The sequence below is a fragment of the Tenrec ecaudatus genome, unplaced genomic scaffold (genome assembly GCF_050624435.1).
Source record: "Tenrec ecaudatus isolate mTenEca1 unplaced genomic scaffold, mTenEca1.hap1 Scaffold_3720, whole genome shotgun sequence".
NCBI lineage: Eukaryota > Metazoa > Chordata > Mammalia > Afrosoricida > Tenrecidae > Tenrec > Tenrec ecaudatus.
In genome coordinates this window covers 48696-71913 of record NW_027459140.1, presented here as the reverse complement: position 1 = coordinate 71913, position 23218 = coordinate 48696, and the positions used below count along the sequence as shown (strand labels likewise).

Below are 23218 nucleotides of genomic sequence, written 5' to 3'. Positions count from 1 at the left end.
TACTGGTGCCTCAGCCATTGTTATCTGAGTCTTTGCCGCTGGAGTTTCAGCCACAGGTGTGGGCCCTTTGGCGTGGACCGCCTCTCTCCTCTCTGGCTCCTCCCCGAGCCCCGCCCCAAGCCGGCCAGGCCCCGCCCACCCCCTCACCAGGCGCCTGTGCTGGCATCTCAGCAGAAATGGGCGGGGAAAGAGCTGCCTTGAGAGGAAGTGAAGGCAGACCCCTACCCCTCTCTGACCCCGCCAGCTCCTCCCACCCCGGGTCACGCCCAGACAGGGCCGGAAGTGGCGGTGTCTTATTCTGAACTGCAACTCACTGCAAGGATTCCACTGTTGGTGCTCTGCTTGGGGTGCCAGAGAAGCGCCCACAGCCTGAGCACCCTGTTGCCGGCGCTCCCAGGTGGGAGGCTCTGGGCTCCGGGACATGTATGTGGGCGGAGGCTGTTTTAGTCCAGCTGACTAGGGTGCAAGCGCCCTTTCTCTCCCCCAGGAACCCTGCCAGCGCTTCTCTTGGTGAGAGGTGGGCGGGTGTCCCCAAGGCCGGTCCTATTTCCCTGCTTTCAGATTGGTTGTGGTTCATGGTGGGAGTCCCTGTTGGAGAAAGGGGATCCCGGCTGGGGTTTGGGGCTTCGGGGTTCCCTGATTCTCTCTTTGCGGGTCTCCTAACCCCCCTCCCTTGTTTCCTTCCGCACAGCGATGCCTCCTCCCGAGACTCCTTGCGCCTCCTCAGCTCAAAGGTGAGCCCGGGATCTTGTTCTGCTGACCTCTCTCTGGACCCGACCAGAGTCTGTTCTAGGCGCAAGATCTCTTGCTGGTCCGTGACAGAAACGTCTTCCCTGGCTTTAAAATATTGGTGGCCGCCCTTTCTTCTTACTCTTTGTTTTTATTTCTATCTATATATTACTAAGGTTTTTAAAATCATTCCCATTTCATTTCCTTTCTATTCTTTATTGTTTCTGTTGGGTTCAGTTTGTGAAGCACAAAAGGAGTGGATGCCTAGAGATGAAATAACATGCGAGTGTCTGTAAGGATGCCTGGGTGGGGTCGGGGTGGGTCGCTGGCGGAGTTGGGGAGGGTGAGGGGACTTGGGGAGTAAGAATGAAGGATTGAGGGGACTGAACACTACAACCGAAGGTGACTAATAAGTCTGCTTAAAGGCGATTTAATCATAGTGGGAAAATAGACGATGTGAAATCGATTGTGGTAATGATTGTGGAATGCTTAAGATGGCTGAATTGTGGGATTATGTGGGATATGTGGATTAAGTGCCCCAAAACATGTTAAAAAGAAAGAAAGATGCTCTCCATCACAAAAGTAATCTAACTAAACTATGCACAGAAGAATCAAAAACCAAACTGAAACAAAGGAACCAAAAACAAGGTAATGTTAAGGTGTTCAACCTCTATTTGGGGGATGAAACTGGAAGTGACCCTGAAATGGGCCCTTGGCGTTTGAATGTTGTGAGGCTGAAGGACAATTTATTTGGGGCTGGTGTAGTGGGCGTTGGCCCTGGGGCCCTTGGCCAAGGCGCCTCTGCCAGCTGTCCAGGCAGCAGCAGGCTCATGGTCACCAGGATGTCGCAGGCTGTGATGGTGGAGTAGTTTGGAATGTGCCAGTTGAGATGCCTGGTCGGCGATGTGCCCAAAGGTGTCTTTGATCAACGAGTGCACAACGCTCATGGCCCTGAACGAGATACTGGAGTCTGAGTGGACCTACTGGAGCATCTTGTGCACATAACACACAGTAGGTCTCCTTGCCGCTGCATTGGCATTTCTTGCTGTGCTCCCTTTGAGCCTTAGCTGCAGCCTCCTTGGGACTCCTCCCTGGAGCAGGCAGGGACTTAGCAGGGTCAGGTGGGTTGTTTGACTGGGACGGTACACCTGGTAAAGGTAATGTAGGTGTCCTAAGGCGAGTTGAGGGAGGACAGAAACCTCCCCTGGAGCAGAAATTGTTGAAGCTCACTGGATCTTGATTTTTAGTAGGAATTTAGACCATGAAAGAAGGACCTCTAGATCCCTCTGACCTGTTGGGGTTTCAGCAGGAAGTGTTGGAAAAGTTACCACAGGGATAACTGGCTTGTGGTGGCCAAGTGTTCATAGTGATGTCACTTTTTAATCCTTCAATGTCGGATGATTTGATCTAATCTTCCTTGTAAGATGGGGGTGGAGGGGTGAGGGGCAGGAGTAGAGGAGGGAGGACAGGAGAGAGGAAGGAGGTGAGAGGGAATGATTGGAGCTGCCTCCACACTCCCTGATCGCCCCTAGCCTTGAACCCCGGGCAGCCACATGCTGGAAAAGGTGTGTAGGCCAGCCACTGAGTGGGGACTTGTTTTTCTCGACACTACCTAGGTGGTCAATGAGGAGGTCCTGTTAGGAAAATGGGTTGGAGATGCTCACATTGTGCACTTGTGTGTCAGCATGCCGTTTGGATCCCTGGCCCGCTGTCGGCACTCTCCCACCCTGGGGTCCCCAGGCTTTCCCACCTGTCTCACAAACTTGAATAGTTGAGTTGGATCCCATTTTATTTTTGTAGATCTTATCATTGTTTCAAAATGTTTCACACACACAAAAATATATTTTCAATTTCATTATTTATGTGATTTTGGTGTGTACATAAGTGCATGTGTGTGTACCATACACATGTTTTTGTAGTATCCTTTTTGATAACAACTAAGGATGTTTACCAGTAGTTTTGTTAGGGCAAAATGTGTGCTACCTGCTAACTGCATATATAAATCTCCTAGTACTGCTTTTGCCCATTTTAGCCCTGCAGGCAGGCTGGCCGGCTCTCCCTGCTCTCTGGCAAACAGCATCACCTCCTCCTCCTCTTGTGTTTTAGAAGGGTATAGGTGTGTTTGAAAGATGGTCAGCATCTTAATATGTAAGGGTTAATGGTTTGGGGGTTGGAGATTAGCAGTTTATCATTAGGGATTTAAGTACCAAGTATTTTTGTGTGTTGAAATGTTGCCTAGAACATTTTAACATTTACTACCTATATATAGTATTTATGACCTATTTGGCAACTTTTAAAAAATTGAATAAATCTTTTTATTGGGGCTCATACAACCCTTATCACAATGCATAAATATATCAATTGAGTAAAGCACCCTTATACATTAGTTGCCCTCGTTATTCTCAAAATTCTCCTTCCACTTGGGTTCCTGGAATCAGCTCGTTTTCCTTTTTATCCCTTCCCTTCCCTCCCCGCTCTCCCCTCCCCCATGAACCCTTAATAGTTTATAAATTATTATGTTATCTTATACTTCCAGGCCTCTCCCCTCACCCACCTTCCCATTGCCCATCCCCCAGAGATTAGAGGAAGGTGATCACACAATGATGGTTTTTGTTCTTGGTGTCTGCCACCTGGTCCGTTCAACACCTTGTATTCGCTTAGGTTGCGCACTTCTCTGTGGGCTTTGTTGTTTCCGAGCTAGATGGCCGCTTGTTTGCCTTCAATTGGCAACTTTTTTACATGACATCTTCAATTTATGATGAATAAGGAATTTTCTTTTCTTCTTTTTGGAAGTCATTTTCTTCTTTTTATTAATTCTTTTTTTCTGATCAATCTAGCTAGTATCATTTTTAATATGAGTGGTGAAAATGGATATGTATGTTTATCCTGATTCTGCGATGGGGTGAACTTTTTTCTCTTTCTCTTACATGTGACATTTTCAAAGTTTTTTTTACAAGAATGTATATTAGCATATTGAGTTTTACCTATTTCATGTTAGATTTGTAGTTGTTTTTTTTTTAACATGAAAAGCTTTTTACTTTGTTTATTATTCATTCTGTGTCAATTTAGATAATTGACTTTTCCCCCATCACTAGGCATATTTGAGTGTTCATTTTCTTGTGTTAAATCAATTCTGGGATGAATTAGAATTAATCTTGATGCATGCTTATTTTAATATATTGTCTGACTCAGTTTCCTATTTTAAAAATAACTTTTTCATTCAGATCCATTATCAACACTCGTCTATATTTTTCTTAAAATATCGTCATCTGACATGGGTATCAGGTTATTTCTTGTCTCATAGAAAATGTTACTAAGTGCTCTAAAAACTATTGTTATGTTGGAACCCAATAAGTTGAACTTAAGCAACAAAACAGTAAAAAAAGTGCTTATTAATCTTATGTGAATACTCTAGCTGCCAGAATTTTTAGTTTTCATCTATCTTACAGTTAGGCTGGAAGTTTCTCAAGAAATTTTATTTTGATTCAATTGATTATAGACCTTCTAAGCATCCTGCAATCCAGTGAGTAATTATTGTCAGTCTCTTGCTCTGCTGGATCCTCTGAACTTCCAGCTGAACCCTCAGTGTACAGGACTGCATGATTTACAGTTTCCTAGACAGACAAATAGCTGCTCACCACTTAGTGAGTGTGTTGTTTTAGACTAGAGCCCATGTTCCTGAAAGTACTCTGCCACCTGGCATGCTGTGAGGCCCTTAGAGAACTGCCTTCAGCTCACCAAAAGAATGGACTAATGAGGGGTGGAAATGCCTCAGTGATTTTGTTGTCACCTTGTTTGTTCCAACTTTTTTTAACTGAAGAAACCTTTTCCCTTTTTTTCATGAGAGAAATAATATCTTTTGTAAACATAACACACTAATGTCTTTGTGTTTGCGCTGGGTGTATATTTGTGGTTTCTGAGACTGTTGTCATATCAGCTGTCATTGAGTCAGTGCCATCTCACTGGGATCCATTGCACAACAGAACAAAACATTGCACTCTCCTGTGCCATCCTCATAATTGAGGATGAACGCATGTTTTTAAAAAATTTATTTATTTTAACTCATTTTATCATGGGCTTGTACAGCTTGTATTACAATCCATGCATATATCAATTGTGTTACACACATTTGTACATGTTGCTATCATCACTTTCAAAACATTTTCTTTCTACTTGAGCGCTGTATCAGCTCATTTTATTCTTCCCTCATGAAGCCCTGATAAATTATAATTTTTTATTGCTTTTTCGTGTCTTATACTGTCTGATGTCTCCCTTCACCCACTTTTCTGTTGTCCATCCCCCTGAGAAGGGGTTATATGTAGATCATTGTGTTCATTTCCCCTTTCACCCCTCACCTACCCCTTACTCTCCTGGTATTGCCACTCTGATTATTGGTCCTGATGGGTTTATCTGCCCTTGATTCCCTGTGTTTCTAGCTCTTTTCGGTACCCATGTGCATTCTCTGGTCTAGCCAGTTTCGTACAGTAGATTTGGGGTCATGATTGTGGGGTGGGGGGAGCACTAAACAACTAGAGAAAAGTTGTATGTTTCATAGGTGTTATACTGAACCCTAACTGGCTCATCCTTGTGACCCATTCTGATAGGTTAGTTTATTGTGCCAACCTGGCTCATAGGAACATGGTATAAATAATGTTGCAGTTTGATTGGAGGGCAAAGAGATAAATGGCTAGGCAAACCGTGCCTCTCTCTCTCTTGCACTCTTCTCATCAGATCTGGGTGCGCCTGCTAGTTCTCTGCCACAACTTGTGAGCTACACTAAGTGTTGGCCTAACAACCTGTGGATCATGTCGCTAGAGCTTGAGGTTCCTTTGAGAAGTGCTTCATCATGTTGCTGATGTATGCATCACTTGAGCTTGGGACTGTTGGATCCTATCTTCTTGCTCTTTGTTGATGATCTGCCCTTTGTTTGCTGCCTGTGTCCAGACTGCCTGCATTGCCGTACATAAGACTCACCTGTCTGCTTCCTTGACCTTGGACCCAGTGGCCCTCATGAGTTGAAGGACTTCCAGTATATTAAATGTTTCACGGAAGTGAGTTGAACTGAGCACTCTGGACAGCTGTGTGAACAAATTAGCTGCTATATTCTTTTGTGCTTTATATGTCTATCCATTATATAGAATATATAATAATATATAATGATTATATATAATGGTTTTATATATAATGATTATATATTGTATATGTAATAGATGTATGTATGCACATATCTATATATATTCACAAGTGTCCTGGTTTTGTTTCTGTGTAACACACCCTACTGTAAGGGGGTGTCCAATTGCCTACAGATGGACTTTGGGTCTCACTCCACACTACCCCTCTTTCAAATTGATAGGATTTTTTGTTCTGTGTCTCTGATGCCAGATTCCTGATCCTATTGACACCTCATGATCACACAGGCTTGTGTGCTTCTTCCATGAGGACTTTGTAGCTTCTCAGTTTGATGGCCTTTAGGACCCCAGAAGCTATATCTTTTGATAGCCAGGAAGCATCAACTTTCTTCACCATATTTGCTTCTGCACCATTTTGTCTTAATCGATTGTGTCAGGAAGCTGAGCATCATGGAATGCCAGGTTATTAGAACAAAGTCTTCTTTCATTGAGAGAGTACTGGGGTAGAGGTCCAATGTCTATCTGCTACTTTTATACTTAAAATTTAAATATATTTACATAGATATGTTACCCTTTTGTCATATATATGTGTACATATGTAAATGACTGTATTTAGAACTCTATAAATGCCCTTTGTCTCCTACTTCTTTCCTCTATTTCCTTTTACTTTCCTCTTGTCCCACTATCATGTTTGGCCTTCATCAGTTTTCAGTAATTCCTCTCATTACATTGCCCTTGATCACGCCCTACCAGGAATCCTACACTCTCCTCAACGTCGATTTTAGATCACTTGTTGTGCCCTTGACCCCAGGCTTACAGCCACTTCCTTTCCCCCACTTCCCTGTTTCCTTTATCCCCCCCCCCCAGAACCATCAGCCCCATTGTTGTCTCCTCTGGTGTGTTTATCCTGCCAATCTTATCTAGATAGACATGCGGAGACAATAATAAGCACAGAAACAAGACAGAGCAAAATAACAACAACAAAAAAGGAAGCAACCACCGGAAAAAAAGAGAAAAGACTTAAGAATCATTCCAGGTTTGTTCGTTGATCATTAGGAGTATTTTACTGTTGGTTGAGTCTGATGTGGTACCATGCCTTGGCCACTCAGTCTGTTTTTTTGTATTTCCCGGGCACTTCATTGCTTTGCTCCTCTTGCTGCTCTGTTGCATGCCCTTAGAGTTTTGCCCCAGTGTGGTGAAGTCAGATCGAGCACATTTCCCACAGTGTGCCACAGTGTTGTCCCTCATAGCGCTGTGGGTCATTAAGGGATGCCGTGTCTTGTGATTGGGATGGCCCTATGGTCCTCTCTGTGCATTAGGCAATTTGAGCAGGAATATCATTCTTCGGGTTTGGTGAACCATTTGTCGCAGTCACTTTGTTAATCCATTTGGTAGTGGGATTCATGTTTTTCACTGCCCGTCATCTTTACCAAACAAAATATCCTTTTCGAGGAATGATCTTTTCTGATATATGTCCAAAGTATATAATATGAACTCTCACCATCCTTGCCTCTAAGTAGCACTCTGACATTACATCTTCCAAAACAGACTTGTTTGTCCTTTGCATGTCCATGGTATGTGGGACATTCTTGTCCAGAACTACAATTCTAATATATTCATTCTTCTTCAGCCTTCCTTTGTTCATCTTTCAAATGCACAAGAGTCAATTGACAATAGCCTGCTTTGGTCAGGTGAAACCAGTCCTCCAGGTAATATCTTTTCCTTTCAATACTCTAAAGAGGCATTGTTCAGCAGATTTATCTAATGCAATGATTGATCTCTTGACTGTTATACTTTCAGTATTCAGGATATTTGTTTGTTTGGTTTTTTTTTTTTGGTTTTTTTTTATTATTTTTTATTTTTTAACAAATTATTGGGGCTGATACAATTCTTTTCACAGTTCATACATATACATACATCAATTGTATAAAGCACATCTGTACAGTCTTTGCCCTAATCATTTTTTTCTCCTCTTTTCTTCTTTTACATTTTATTAGGGACTCCAACAACTCTTACCACAATCCATACATATACATATATCAATTGTATAAAGCACACCCATACATTCCCTGTCCCAATCATTCTCAAGGCATTTGCTCTTCACTTAAGCCCCTTGCATCAGGTCCTCTTTTTTTTCCCCCCCTCCCTCCCTTTTCCCCCCTCCCTCATATGCCCTTGGTAATTTATACCTCATTATTTTGTCATATCTTGCCCTATTTGGGGTCTCCCTTCCCCCCTTCTCTGCTGTCCCTCTCCCAGGGAAGAGGTCACATGTGGCTCCTTGTAATCAGTTCCCCCTTTCCAACCCACTCACCCTCCACTCTCCCAGCATCGTCCCTCACGCCCTTGGTCCTGGAGGTATCATCCACCCTGGATTCCCTGTATCTCCAACCCTCACATGTACCAGTGCACAGCCTCTGTCCTATCCAGCCCTGCAAGGTAGAATTCGGATCATGGTAGTTGGGGGGAGGAAGCATCCAGGATCTGGGGGAAAGCTGTGTTCTTCATCGATACTACCTCACACCCTAATTAACCCATCTCCTTTCCTAAGCCCCTCTATGAGGGGATCTCCATTGGCCGACACTTGGGCCTTGGGTCTCCACTCTGCACTTCCCCCTTCATTTAATATAATATATATATACGCATACATATATACATATACACATAAATACACATACATACACACACTTATATCTTTTTTTTTTTTTTGCATGATGCCTTATATCTGGTCCCTTTGGCACCTCGTGATCGCACTGGCCGGTGTGCTTCTTCCTTTGGTCTTTTTTCTATACACCAACCAATTTTTTTTCTGGAAGGAGTTAAAATTTACTCAAGCTTTAGATTAAGAATTTTGATCAAGGAGGGGCTGTCGGAGCCAGCTCAGGAGTCAAACCGTCCTGAAAGAGGGGGAATGATTATTAGGGTAAAAAGAAGAGATTAAAAGTATTGGGAGGGCAACAGTGAATACTGAAGCTTCGGGTTTGTTTTACATACTCCTTTTATCCATGCAGAAACAACCCGGGGTTTATTATCTCATTGTTAAGCAAGCACATTTGCTACACATAGCAATTTTGTCTTCTGCCAAGGCAGACATCCCTGAGAAAATTAAACAACGTATCTTCCCAGACTTTGCATACTTTCTTGTTCTTTTTTTTTGTTGTTGTTCTTGTTCTTAACAGTATGTTCAAAACGTAAAGTCACAGAAGAAATCAGCAAACACTGACACATAGTTCATGAGACTTATCAGCTGTTTCAAAGCTGAGTCTTAATGGCCTTCAACAGCCCCTGCTTTTTTATTTACTGAAGACGTCTTTACTCAAAACGTCAGCAGATCACTGTGTCTGTCTTAGGTTGTGAAGTCCTGAAATCGCCCTTACCCGTCATCAGTCACTGTCTGCAGGAGACTATGACCTGTCTTAGGTTGGAATACTCAGACTCGATTTTACCCGTCTGACTAACCAGCCTCTGCCTTATACTCCTGTTTGGGGAGGGAGTGAAGTATGCAGGTGTACTTCCTGTAATTTTGTTCCTAAAGCCAATAATTCAACCATAACCTTGTGCAGTATCATAGGGAGTATGCATAAGATAAACAATACACACACTCCCGCTGTGACTAGAGAAAAAGCATGTGAGGTAGGCCTCTGAGATTTCCTAACGAAGGGAAAGAATCTTGAAAATGCTGGAGCCAATCCTCAGCAACCTTGTCGACATCAAAATAAAGAGACTTAGCATCTTTTATGGCTAATATTTCTTGATGGAGTTGTAATCAATCTAAAGACTCATTAGCATTGTGCCAAGTACCTTGAAGATGATTCTACACTTTAATCCAGCTATACTGACTGTTAGTGTACTATTTAGGTGTAACACAGATCCATGTATGTACAGCATGGCACTGTAGACTAGACCTGGCCTTAAGCCCCTGCACCTCGTCTCCTAAATACATGACCATGTCATAAAGAGCATTTACTTTTTGTTCTAACTTCCTGTCTATATCTTCTTGAGTACCCAAAACATTAGTCACATCTTTGGATAATTCATTTCCACAGTGGGCAGTTTGTAAGATTTGTGAAAGTACAATTGCTGCAGTAGTAGCAGTAGCAACTAAACTTAATATAGCTAAAATACTTGCTATAAGCAAACCTACAAAACACTTAAATCTGGTTGATGCTTTTTCAGTCTCTTCTAATACCTGTAACCCTCTTTCTGAATACCAAGGCCCAGTAATATTCACTGGCAGCATAACAAAAGAAGGTTGATATAAAATGGCGATGACAATACCTTCAGGGGACCAGGTAATACAATTAGACAAATTGCAGTTATTACAAGACCTGTTAAACTTAGAGTCATCATGATCTATAGTAATATTCCCTGCCAAAAGTACATAAGGCGATGGTACGCAGGCAGTAACATTTCCCTGTGGTCTGGAGGTAGGGCCCATAAGCTTCATGTCCCCCTAAGCAGCCCCTATTTTCCACCACTGAGTTTGTGGAAAACCCAAATCTGACCACCAAAGCCCTGCAGACAGCCCCTTTTCCCATTTGGCAGTGTTTTTTTTTTTTTTGAGTATTGTCCTGGTTGACAGACCAATCGATGATATATCTCTCTTTTGTGACGTTATACCTGATGGGCTTGTCTGTGAGACACGATCTCCACAATATGGTTTTATTATTCTTTTGAATCTCTAGTCTACATGAGGAAAAAGACTGTGGAGTGGGTGGAATAACATTTCCTTCACTTTGTACAGGGAGGGCGTGAGTCATTAACCCACATCTTGATTTCCAGACCTTCCCAGACAGCAGGAAGTAAGAGTGGTGGATCAGAAACTTAAGCCTAGTACTTCTCACTGAGCCATGTCCCCAGAAGCACTCTGAGGCAAATTACCATCTGCATGGTTTGCAAACTGCACCAACCATTCAGGCAGCCCCCATGCTCCATCAGCATCCTGTGTAAAAACCCAAACATGCCCTCCTCCCCATATTAATAGCGGGTTGGGGCCATTCCTCCAGGCAAAACAAGCCAATGATATCTCTTCATAGGCTCTTTGAAGTTGGTGGAAGGGACACTAAAGGCAAATCTTTTACAATATTTTGGATCCAAGGGCGTGGTATAAAAACAATCTTTTAAATCTAAAATGATCTTATATGTATTGGCTGGAATAGCAGAGGGGGAAGGGAGCCCAGCCTGCAGGGCTCCCATAAGTTCCATAGTATCATTAACCCTCCTTTACTGTTTTTCCTTACAAAGCAGCTGCTATCGCAAGCCCCTGAGTAAAGAAAGGTTCAATGTCTGAGCATAGTCTGATATAATCGGACAGGTTGCCCTTTTTTCCAAAAGGTCTCAGCGCTGCCTGGCAGGCAGTATTTGCATTTTCAAAAGCCAATTGTTTCCATTCTGCGGCGGGAAGCACCTCGAAGGAAAGTGTATCTAATAAAGATTGAGTAAAAGAGGCAGTTGGGCCATATTGAGCACAAGCAACCTTGAGTTCTTTTAGCTGTTTGAAAGGAATAGGAGTAAGCCCTCTCCAATAGTTTGTGTTATTTTTCATCAGTTAACCTTATGTAGAGAGCTTGAACCCCATTCTCTGGGCAAAGATGATGGAAGATAAGTCATCCTTTTCCTTGATCCATCTCATTTACCTTTAAACTTCTGCATTCACGTTGGCTCTTGGCATCACCCATGTACCTACAACTAGACATCCTTTGAGTGTAGCGTGCATTCTTTTACAAAGGCTTTATCATTGCCATCCATAAACACAAGAGCTTCAGAGAGGAGAAAATAAACATCCCTCTGGGCCTGTTTCCTAGTTAAGGATGTCTCTGCATTGACTAGTTCACCTCTAGGATTTGCTGTTCATGTCCTTCTGTTTCTTATTGTCCACTTTAAAAAGAAGTTTCACGGATTAGCGTACTCTGCTGTGCATATTACTATGGGCCTCTAATGGATTCCCCCATGCTTAGTAATTTCTTAACACTCAATAAAGTATTTTATTCAAGGAGATGTGAGCTCATAAAGTTTGAAGAGCTCACATGGGTTGGACTGAACACACGCAAGCAGGAAACTCACATAATGGCATTTGTGTTTTAACAGTCATATTAACATACACATGCCTACTATGAACAAATCAGCACATATACTAGAACTAACAAATCTTCATACAATACCCTCAGATTAATAAATATACATGCATTTACTTAAGAAAAAAACCCACAAAGACACACTAAAATATACTAGAATTATAATAATAGAATCAATGCAGAACAGACTACAAGTTCTGTCACATAGTATAACATATTAAGGCACAGAGTAGTTCATGTGTACTAGCACATACAAAAAAACAGACAAAGTGCATACAAGAATATACACACTGAGCTACAAGAATGTGGAGGTGTGTGGCAGAGACATTTTCTCTGCAGGTAGAGGAAATAGGTACCTAATTTAACTAATCCTTCTTAGGCTCCTCTACATTTCTCCCCTGAGGGTCCCTGTTATCTGTGGGCTTGAGTGACCCCTGAGCCCCGCCCTCTCCCTGTATGGGTGTATGTGTCTGGGTTCCCATAGCCTTTCCCTCTGTGTTTGCCTGACTCAGAAATATGTGATCATAACTACAGCAGTCACAGTACTGATTGACAGAAAATCAGTCCCTGGGCATGTCTCTAGAGAAGGATATTCTGACAGAACTTGAAGGGAACCTGTGGGTGCCCTGTACAGAATAGGATGCTTATAGCCCATGCAAAAGGGGACATAGGGCAGGAAGGGAGGTGAGGTCTGTGGAGGCATGTTGAGACTAAGCATAAAATGTGTCTTATCTCCCTTTTCCTACTCTTGTATCAATATGCACAACTGCTAAATTAAACAGCCTTTGGAGAAAAAAACACTGACTCTCAAATTAGCCTGTGGTGGACAAGGACAGACAGGAGCTGTGAATGAATAAAATGAATGAACTCAGAGAAGAAAGTCTCCATTTGGATGAATGGAGAGAGGTGACTTGATCTAGGATTGGGCTACTGGTGGTAAGTTCATGTAGTATGTTGTGTGGAAATATATATATATATATACACACACACACACACATACAAAGATAATAAAGTGAGATCCTTTGCACAGCAGGGACTGTTATCCCGAGGAAGGAGGGAATACAGGAGGGTTATTGAAAGCAAGGGATAAAGTTTTTGATGAAGCCGATGATTTGAACAGAATTTGTCCTAGATGCAGGAATTACCAATTACATGGGAAATTTGAGACAATTCAAGGGAAAAACGAAACAAGCTAAATTTGAAATCATCCTATCATCAGAGGGAGATTGGGTGAGTGTTTCAGAAAGATGGGAGGAGATGCACTGATTCCCTGAGGGATGCTGAGAAGGAGAAGAATCCCCAGACACAACAGGAAGCCAGTAGTGAAGCTCCATTTGGACCTGCTCCTGGGTCTGAGTCCTGTGCTCTGCAGATCCTGAGGGGTTCCTGCAGCCTAACCTCTTCCACTAGGGTACATTCATGTCTGGGTTAACTCTGACTTCTCCTCACTGTGTGCGTTGGTCTGGGTAGACTAGAGAAACCAATCCATAGACACACGTATGTTGTGTATAAGAGATTTAATATAAAGGGCAATTGTACATTTAGAAAGCATCTTAACCCCAGTTAGGGCCAAGCCCATAAGTCCATTATTAGCCCATGTGTCGGATACCAATGTATAAATTCCTCTTCATACTTATGAAATACATGCAATGATCCAGAATGCAAGATGGTCACAGGCCAGTGGGCAGAAAGTCTTTGGATCCAGTGGCATTGTAAGCTTTTCAGCGGAGACGGGTCTCTACATGTCTTCTCCAGAACCCAGGGCTGCATGGGGTAGGTCCATGTGGCTTCTATTCAGGGATGTCTCACAGAGAGTCACCCTTGTCAGTAGGGTGTCTCCCAGGGATTAGAGAGTCTCTCTTCCACCTCCAAGATGGAATACGGGATTTCCCAGAATTCTCAGAAGGCCATGCCCACGCAGAGGCTTCATTGGCTATGATCCAATTGACAGACTCCAACCCTTCCCTCTTTATCCTCTGAAGTCCCAAATTCACACCAGATTATGTAACTACCATACCGTGCATCTTTTGCACAGAAATACAAAACTGTGTCCTTGAAGTTCAGGTTGTCCATTTGAAGTTATAGTATGTCCTTACCATTGTCTTTGGAGATGGTGAATTGGCCCTTCGGAGAGTCCTACCAACACTATTCATGTATGAAACCCACTGCCGCCCCCTCTCTGGGGCTAGGCAGATCCAGTGTATATTATAAATACAGGCAATGAATGCAGAGACTGTACGGGAGAATATCAGAGAAGCCTCCGACTGCCTCAAGTCTCCCTCAGATGCCATAGCTCCACCTCACACTGGACACCTGTAAACACACAGACATCCTGATCCTGAAAATCATATTTACTGCCTCTCACTCATGCCCCCTCATGCACACTTTCTCTGCATCAAAGCATCTTTTGAAATTCCAAAAAGGAAAATTGAGCTCAATAGAGATTCCATTGTGACTTGATTTGTTCAGTCTTGAATGGGGGTACCTTGGAATTCCAGAGGTGGAGCAACTGTCCAAGAGCTTCAGAGTTGGGACTTGGATGGTTTTCCTCAGCAGGGGAGGGGTCTATTTGCATACCTTCTGCCTATATAGTCATAAGTAATGTTGAATGACTTCTAAGAGAGTCACTCCAAGAGTAGATAAGAATGTTCTAGATATCTTGGAAAGCCCTGCGTGTGGGGTTCATTATGCAGTGTGCAGCTAAATGCAAGGTCAGTCATTCTAAATCTCCAATGGCTCTGCAGGGGGAAGAATTCTCTACACACCCATGAAGATTTATAGACTCAGAAGCCTACAAGGGCAGCCCTATTCTATAGGGTTGTTAAGAGAAAGAATTGACTTAATGGAAATGTCAACCTACAGTTAGAGACAGTGCCTTGAAATGTGCCCTCCTCCTCTCCACCCCTTAAGTGTGGTGCTTATTCATTTCTTGATGCAGTTAAATAAATATTCCCCTAGAAATATATATTTAATCTGACACAAGCTTCCCTTGTCTAATTCTCTTTTAAATTATCTTTTGGAAAAGAAAATTCATATGCTAAAAGTAAAACCCTCCCCAGCCCCTTCTAGACCTTCCCTTAATTGTCCCCTTGAGCTGAATATGACAGCGGCTCCTGAGTCTCGCTCCTTCCCTGCAGGTTTGTCTTGCCTTGAATCAAGCTTGCCTTCCCTTCACAAATCTTTTGCACACCAAGAATTTTAAGGTACTGAGTTAAACTTAGAAGTTCTGTAGATGCTGAAGGTCTCTACATACCCAGAGAAGCCAATGCTGTCTGTGAATTTGCATAACACATCGGGACGTTTCCAGGGCATCTTCCAAAAACTAGAGGAAGTCTCCCATGCTTGAGGAGTTGATTGTGCTCTCCAAAATCTAGGTATTATGCTTTACAATACTAATGCTTTCTTTTTTATTAAATACTTTTATTGGGGGCTCTTAGGGCTCTTATCACAATTCATGCATTCATCCATTGTCAAGCACATTTGTACATATGCTGCCATCATCATTTTCAAAGCGTTTGCTTTGTACTGGAGCCCTTGATATCAGTTCCTCATTTTCCCCTCCCTCTCCCACTCTCCCTCTTTCATGAACCTTGATAAATTATAAATTATGATTTTCATATTTTGCATTGTCTGCTGTCTCACTTCACCTACTTTTCTGCTGTTTGTCCCACTGGGAGGGAGTTCTATGTCAATCCTTGTGATTGATTTCCTCTTTCTACTCCCACCTTCCCATTACTCTCTTGATATCTCTATTCTCATTGTTGGTTCTGAGCGGTTTATCTGTCCTGGATTCCCTGTGTTGTGAGATCTTATCTGTAGCAGTGTAAATATTCTGGTCTACTAAGATTTATAAGGTAGGATTGAGGCCATGATAGTGGGGGGAGAAGCATTAAAGAACTAGAGGAAAGTTGTTTGTTTCATCGGTGCTGTAGTGCACCCTGACTGGCTCTTCTCTTTCTTGTGACCTTTCTGTAAGGAGATGTCCAATTGTCTATAGATGGGCTTTGGGTCTCCACTGCACACTCTTCTTCATTCACAAAGATATTATTTTGTTCTGGGTCTTTGATATCTGATACATGATCACGTGTACACCTCATGATCATACAGGCTGGTGTGCAAAGAATGTACAGACGTGCTTTATACAATTGATGTATGTATATTTATGGATTGTGATAAGAGTTTTATGAGCCCCTAATAAAATGTAAAAAAAATAATTTGACAAATCCTGGTTAAAGGATATGTTTTTCTCAAGAGAATAATTACCTATTAAAATAATAAATATTGACAAAAATAATATACAACTGTCAATTATTTCAGAAATGGTAAAATCAGGTTTGGTTTGGTTTTCTCTTCACAGGAGATACTTGGGCTGGGATTCACACACATACAATTTCAACCTAAAGTAATTTGGAAAAAATAATTAGGATGGAGAGAAACTGATTGTGTTGAGTGAAGCACATGGAGGTCAGAATTTAACGGCATAGAGAGACTACCAGTCCTTCTGGGATTGATTTCAACTTGTCCCAAGTGTGATTTCTTTCTCCCCTGTCTTCTGAGGAAGAATATGGGCTTTTAATTTTTAGGATCTGCCCTCCAGGAAAATAAGAGACATGCGAACCTAGTTGCTGAAGGTTCCTTGAAGTGGTCTTCCACATGGGTGAATTGGAAAACTCCAGACACAAGAGCAAAGAAACACTTGGCACCCCCTGCACCTGCTCCTGTGGCAAAGATTGTGTCCCATGTACCCTGAGCTCCCTCTGCTGCCCAATTAGGGTTGTGATGCTTGAGATGTTTGACCATTAAGCCTTCATTGTGTCTCCTAGTACGTTTCCTACATTTTACATGTCAGTGTCCTCAGGTTTCAGATTGTTAAAACACATGCAGCTGGTTGAGCTATAGTGGTTGCAATGCATCAATATGTGAAAACTGAGTTGTTGCTAAGACTCATCACAAGGCTTCTGTGCCACCTAACACAGGTCGTGTTTCCCAGAGCCTTTTAGATCTAGAAACATTGATATTTTCAGACCTGGAAGCTAGACATAGCACTTTGAGACATAGCACATAGCTTTCCCAACTCATGACTGGTCTGTAGCAGCTCTACCTGCACGATCACACCTAGGAATACGGGGGGAAATATAATTTAAAACCATTCTAAGATGAAAAGAACTGCTTTTGACATGAAGGTGCTTACAGGGTAGGACATTCATGTCACCAAGAAGAATCCAGAAGGGTGTCACCTCCACAGGCATCTCTGATTAACATGGTAAGGATGAAGGCCTAAGATACCTGACTTTCATGTGTGACTTGGAGCTCTGTTACCATATTTTACTGTAGGCGATCCACGTGTGCTGTGCTTGTGGAAGCAGAAAGAGGATGGCTCTGAGGAGGAGCAGTAATGGCCTCTAGAGGGGATTTTCCTGACCTGTGTTCTGTGAGGTCAATCTCTACCCTTCATCATTTGTACTGACTGTGGACAAACAATTTCTTCCTGAAAACCATGGGTAGATTTGTAGAAATGCAGACAGTTGGCCTGAGGTGTGAGCCATAATGAAGGGAATTCCTGGGGATACTATTTTCCTAGGAATGTTCCACTTTCTCTCTGGGCAGCCCAGTTCTACCCTTAGGACAAGGGTAGCCCATGAGATGTGCAGGCTGTTGAGTTAAAGTGGAAGGTAAAATGATGAACATTTCTGAGCATCCACTTCAAAACAAAACACTTTTATTAGAACTTTCCCCCTTATATAATTCAATACTTCAACCATATCAAGAAGAGTTGTATAATCTTTACCACAGTCAATTATAGAACAATTTCTCCCCCTCTGTAATTATTATTCATGTAATATATTTCACATACTTGCAAAACTGTATGCAACAAAACTTTCACCGATTCAACGCCTTCTACATGTGTAATTCAGTGCCATTGAGTATTCTTTTCAGGTTGTACAACCATTATTTTTATCCCCCTGCATATTGTTTCACTGCAGTTAAACTTAATTTAATGCCCCCCCTAAGCCAAATCTCTTCCCACTTCACACATGGTAACCATAGATCGTTTTCTTTCTTTCTTTCTCTCTTTCTTTCTTTCTTTCTTTCTTTCTTTCTTTCTTTCTTTCTTTCTCTTTCTTTCCTTCCTCCCTCCCTCCCTTCTTTCCTTCCTTCCTTTTCTTCCTTTTCTTTCTTTTTCTTTCTTTCTTTCTTTCTTTCTTTCTTTCTTTCTTTCTTTCTTTCTTTCTTTCTTTCTTTCTTTCTTTCTTTCTTTCTTTCTTTTCCTGATATAACATTCACATTTCCATACTTAAAACACTTCTAAAAAAAATTTGTATGCCCATTTTCAAAATAAGCTTAATGCTCCCTCCTGCTTCACAGATCCACTGATTACTCCTCCCCCTTCCATATAAACCATTGCCTCAGTTATGGTCTCTATTCATCCACTCCTTTACTTCCAAACTTGGAGATAATAACAAAAACAATTAAAAACAAAGATATAATTAAACATAAAGAAAAATTATAATGACATAAAGATACAAATAAGAGTAGAGTACAAAACAAATAGAGAAGGTACCTACTTCGCTTTTCCTGTCCTGCTCTTTATCTGCCTCCATGGTTGCTGTGGTAGTTGTATAATCTGCTGTCAATTTGAGACTTAAGATGAAGGGATGGAGTTTAGTCTGTCAATCTGGGTGCAGTTTGATGACATCATTTGGAGGCACTGAGGAGAAAAATAGCTCGCTGGAGGCAGGACACAGTCTCATGCCCTATGAGACATTCCTGTCAACAATGCACAAGGAGCTACGCTAGAGCCCTGGAGCTGAAGGAGCCACGTGGAGACTCTTAACAGCTTTGAGATGTTTCCACCCATCTCCACTGGATCCACAAGACTTTGCACCCACTGGCATGTGCTCTTCATGCATTCGGCATCATTGCATGTGTTGCATGAGTCTGAAGAATTTATAGTCTGGTGTCAGATATCTGGGCTAATATCAGACTTATGGACTTGAACTGGACTGGGCGGTTATGCCTTCTTAATGTACAATTTCTCTGTGATATAAAGTTCTCTCTTGTACACATATGAATGTCTGTGAATTTTTTTCCCTAGTCCACCCAGACTAACATAGTTGTGGAGTTTCACATGTTCACTTTCCAGGCACTAGTTAGAGGTGCCCATGGTATATGACAGGATTTAGCTAGATCCATCCTCTAGGTGATCATATTCTGGGTACAGGATCTTAACATGGCTCTGCTCAATACTTACCTTCATTGAAAAATCAATGAAGATAGGGGCATTACAGCAAAGTGGTGTGAAGAAAGCAGATGGTACCAGGCTATCAATTATCTGGGATCTAAATGGCTTGTCTTCAAGCAGCCATCTAAGTCAGGTGTCAAGGAAGTCCACAATGAAGAAGCACACCAGCATGTGTGACCCAAAGATAGTGACAATTCAAATGTGATGAAGGAAAAACCTTCAGAGCTCAAATTATGAACATCCAATTTGTCGAAGGGTAGGTGAACAGTGAGAACTCAAAAAAATCCATCTGAAGAATATTTAGTCATATTAAACCTCTGGCAGATCCCCTTGAAAAGCTTTACTCTCAGACAGAGATAACTGCGAACTTGATCACGGTGGATCAGACCATGGCATAATATGACAATTGGTCAGTTGACCTACCTCTCGATCCAACCTGTACTTGCTCTAAGGTAAAGCATTTCTCACTTGTTCCATGACAGGATTTTTTTTTTTTTGCTGAACTTTAAAATATTGATGGTAGTCTTTCCTTCTTTATTCTTCATTTTCATTTTTATCTTTATATTATTATTATTTTCATCTTGCTGTTTTATTTTGGTTTTGTTTTTTGTTGTTTCTATTGGGTTTCAAAGTTTGTAAAGCACAGAAGGCGCGGATCCCTAGAGACAATAACTGATGCAATGGTCTATAGGGCCCTAGGGGAGTAGAGGAGTAGGAAGGGTGAGGAACTTTCGGGAGCAAACAATGAATGTGGGAGGGGGAGAGAACCAAAGAATTCATTATTATATATATGCATATATACATATAGTACAACATTTTAAACATCTATGTAAATGAATACTATTTTTAAAAAACATTTTATTAGGGACTCAGACAACTCTTATGACAATCCATACTTACATTAATTGTATAAAGCACATCTGTACATTCTTTGCCCTCATCATTTTCAAAGCTCCCTCCTCCCTCATGTTCCCTTGACAATTTATAAATTATTATTTTGTCATATCTTGCCCAGTTCAGAGTCTCCCTTCACCCCCTTTTCTGTTGTCTGTCCCCCAGGGAGGAGGTCACATGTAGAGCCTTGTAATCGGTTCCCTCTTTCCAACCTACTCACCCTCTACCCTGCCAGTATCACCCCTCACACCCTGGTCCTGAAGGTATCATCCTCCCTGGATTCCCTGTGCCTCCAGCTCCTATCTGCACCAGTGTACATCCTCTGCTCTATCCAGACTTGCAAGGTAGAATTTGGATCATGGTAGTGGGGTGGGGTGGGGTGGAGGGAGGGGTGGAAGCATTTATGAACTGGAGGAAAGCTGTATTCTTCATCAGTGTTATATCACACCCTGACTGACTCAAGTCCTCCCCTAGACCGCTCTGCAAGGGGATCTACAGTGGCCAACAAATGGGCTTAGGGTCACCACTCTGCACTTTCCCCTTCATTCACTCTGGTAAGATTTTTTTTTTCTTATGATGCCTATACCTGATCCCTTCCACACCTCTTGATGACACAGGCTGGTGTGCTTCTTCCATGTGGGCTTTGTTGCTTCTGAGTTAGATAGCCGTTTGTTTACCTTCAAGCCTTTAAGACCCCAGACACTATCTCTTTTGATAGCCGGCACCATCAGCTTTGTTCACCACATTTGCATATGCACCTGTTTGTCCTCGGTGATTGTATCATGGAGGTATGCACCCAATTATAAAGATTTTTTTGTTCTTTGATGCCTGATATGTGAATATTATATACATCTATTTTTAAAACTATATAAAAACAAACAAAGCTTGACCAATGGTTACCATGGGTGAAGGTGAAATGGTTGTTGCTTAGGGGGAATTCAGTTTATATTATTGGTGATGGGATAATTTTGAAAAGGATATCAATAATGGTTGTAAACATGAAAAGTATCATCAAAGATACTCAATTGTACATATAACAGTGGTTGAATTGGAGAATGTTTTCTTGTGTACATTTTGCCAAAAATGTAATGATATGAACAAAAGGAAGAAAAAATTTAATCGATAGTGATGATGATTGTATGCCCCCCACTTTTTTTAAAAAAAAGAAGCATCTTTATTAATACAGTATTTATTTGTCTCTGTCAAACCTTGAGCCAATTATTTTCCCCAGGCTGTCCGGGGAGGTGCAGGGAAGGGAAATTTTGGGCAGAGAGACTTGGGACAGAGAAATGTGGGGGGTAGATATGGCTCCTTCACATGGCAAAAAGGATGAGGAAGGCCACCATCAGGCAGAAAAGCCCGAGGGCCTTCGAGAAGGCAAAGCCCAGGATGGCATAGGAGAAGAGCGGCTGCTTCAGAGAAGGGTTCCTGGCATAAGCAAGGATGAGGCTCCCAAACCCAGTCCCAATGCGGGCTCCAGAGATGCCACTCCAACTGTGGCAGCCCCAATGAGCTTGGCTGCTGTGTCAATGTCCTTTGAGATATGCTGGTTTGGAAGCTGTGACTAGGGATCAATCAAGTCAGGGAATGTAGGGATGCCAAGCTGCTGAAGCGCTCTTCTGTCAGTGTCTAGGATGTTTCTGCGCCACAGATGGGACACCTCATCAGCTGGGAGGCATTCCTGACCAAGGGATGAGTGGAGAAGAATTTGGCACTGGCAAAAATTTTTAGGGGATGAGGGGTAGTGGCAGGCAAGCTGCTCCTACTGCAGAGAAAATCAAGACAGGTATATGCCTCTTCTTGATATGATTGAATTATATCATGTGCATGAAATTCCAATAAAACTGTTTTAGAAAAGAAACAGAAGATCATCTGTTACTTACACAGACCCTCATTGAAGGGCTTTGGTTAACAGGCTCATGGCCCAGTGCCTGTCTTTGTGAATAACATTCTATTAGCACACAGCTATGCCCTTTTCTCTTTCCTGCTGTTGTTTTCACAATCAGTAAGGTTGAATAATTGTCTCCAAGTCTATATGACCAATGGAATAATCAATTATAGTTTTCAGAGGTCTTTTTGAAAAAAGAAATTTACTGACCCCTGATCTAGGGGAAGAATCTGGATGAAAAACAGCAAGGCTTGATGAAAAACATAATTCTAAACTATGAAGATTGTTTGACAGGATATAATATTTTTTAAAAATAACTGATAGATAAGTAAGAACTACCAATCCTAATGGGACAGTCATGACTTGCCTAGCTGTTAAATGAAAATTCAGTCATTCAGACCCACGAACTGCTGTGTGGGAGAATTTGTGGTGGAATAATCTCATAAGGAAATACAGGCTTGGAAATCTTGTAGGAGCAGTTCTAGTCTGTCCTCTAGGATTACTATGACTTGGAACTGATCAATGTCAACAGAATTTTAGTTTGGGTGAAAGCAACTTTTTACAATATATTGTACTTGAATAAATGACACCACGTTTCAAACCACCAACTTTACAGCCATTAATTGAGGCCTTAACGGTTAGCACTCCACTGAGTCTTCCTGAAAGATATTCAGACTGTGGCAGTTACATGATCTCCTGTGAACCTGCGAAGGGGTGCAGTCTAGCCTGTCAATCAGGTCATGCCTTAATGACCTCATTTGGAGGTGCAAAGGAGATGAATAGCTCACTGAAGGCTAGATACACTCTCTCCCTGTGAGGCATTGTTGTTGACAAGCCACATGGAGCTATGCTAATGGCAGCCAGAACCTTGGAGCTGGAGGAGTCACGTGGAGGCCCACGCCAGCAGTAAGATGCTTCTAATGCCACTGGATCCACAAGACTTTCCACCCACTAACCTGTGATTTTCTTGCACCTGGCATTGTATCATGTATTGCATGAGTCTGAAGAGGAATTTACAGAATGGTATCAGACATATGGGCGAATATTGGCCTTATGGGTTTAATCTGCACTGGACTGGTGTGTTTTCTCAATATACCGTTGCTCTTTATATAAAGCTTTTTCCTATACACATAGGAGTGTCTATGAATTTGTTTCTCCAGTCCACCAGGACTAAAACACTGACCTTCTCAAAATACACACTGATCACCCCTGGAAAATTTCTACTCCCTATGGGACAAGCTCATTTTGGTTGGTTGTTTTT

General features: G+C 42.0%; 1 long non-coding RNA gene across 2 annotated transcripts in view; it reads left to right on the top strand.

Moving 5' to 3' along the window:
• Window positions 1-263: 263 nt before the first annotated feature.
• Window positions 264-23218, top strand: part of LOC142436506 (uncharacterized) — a 66502-nt gene continuing 43547 nt past the window's right edge. For both annotated transcript variants that reach the window (XR_012781975.1, XR_012781976.1), the window contains exons 1-2: window positions 264-397; window positions 692-734. This is a non-coding gene — a long non-coding RNA (uncharacterized LOC142436506). The remainder of the gene's footprint in view (window positions 398-691; window positions 735-23218) is intronic.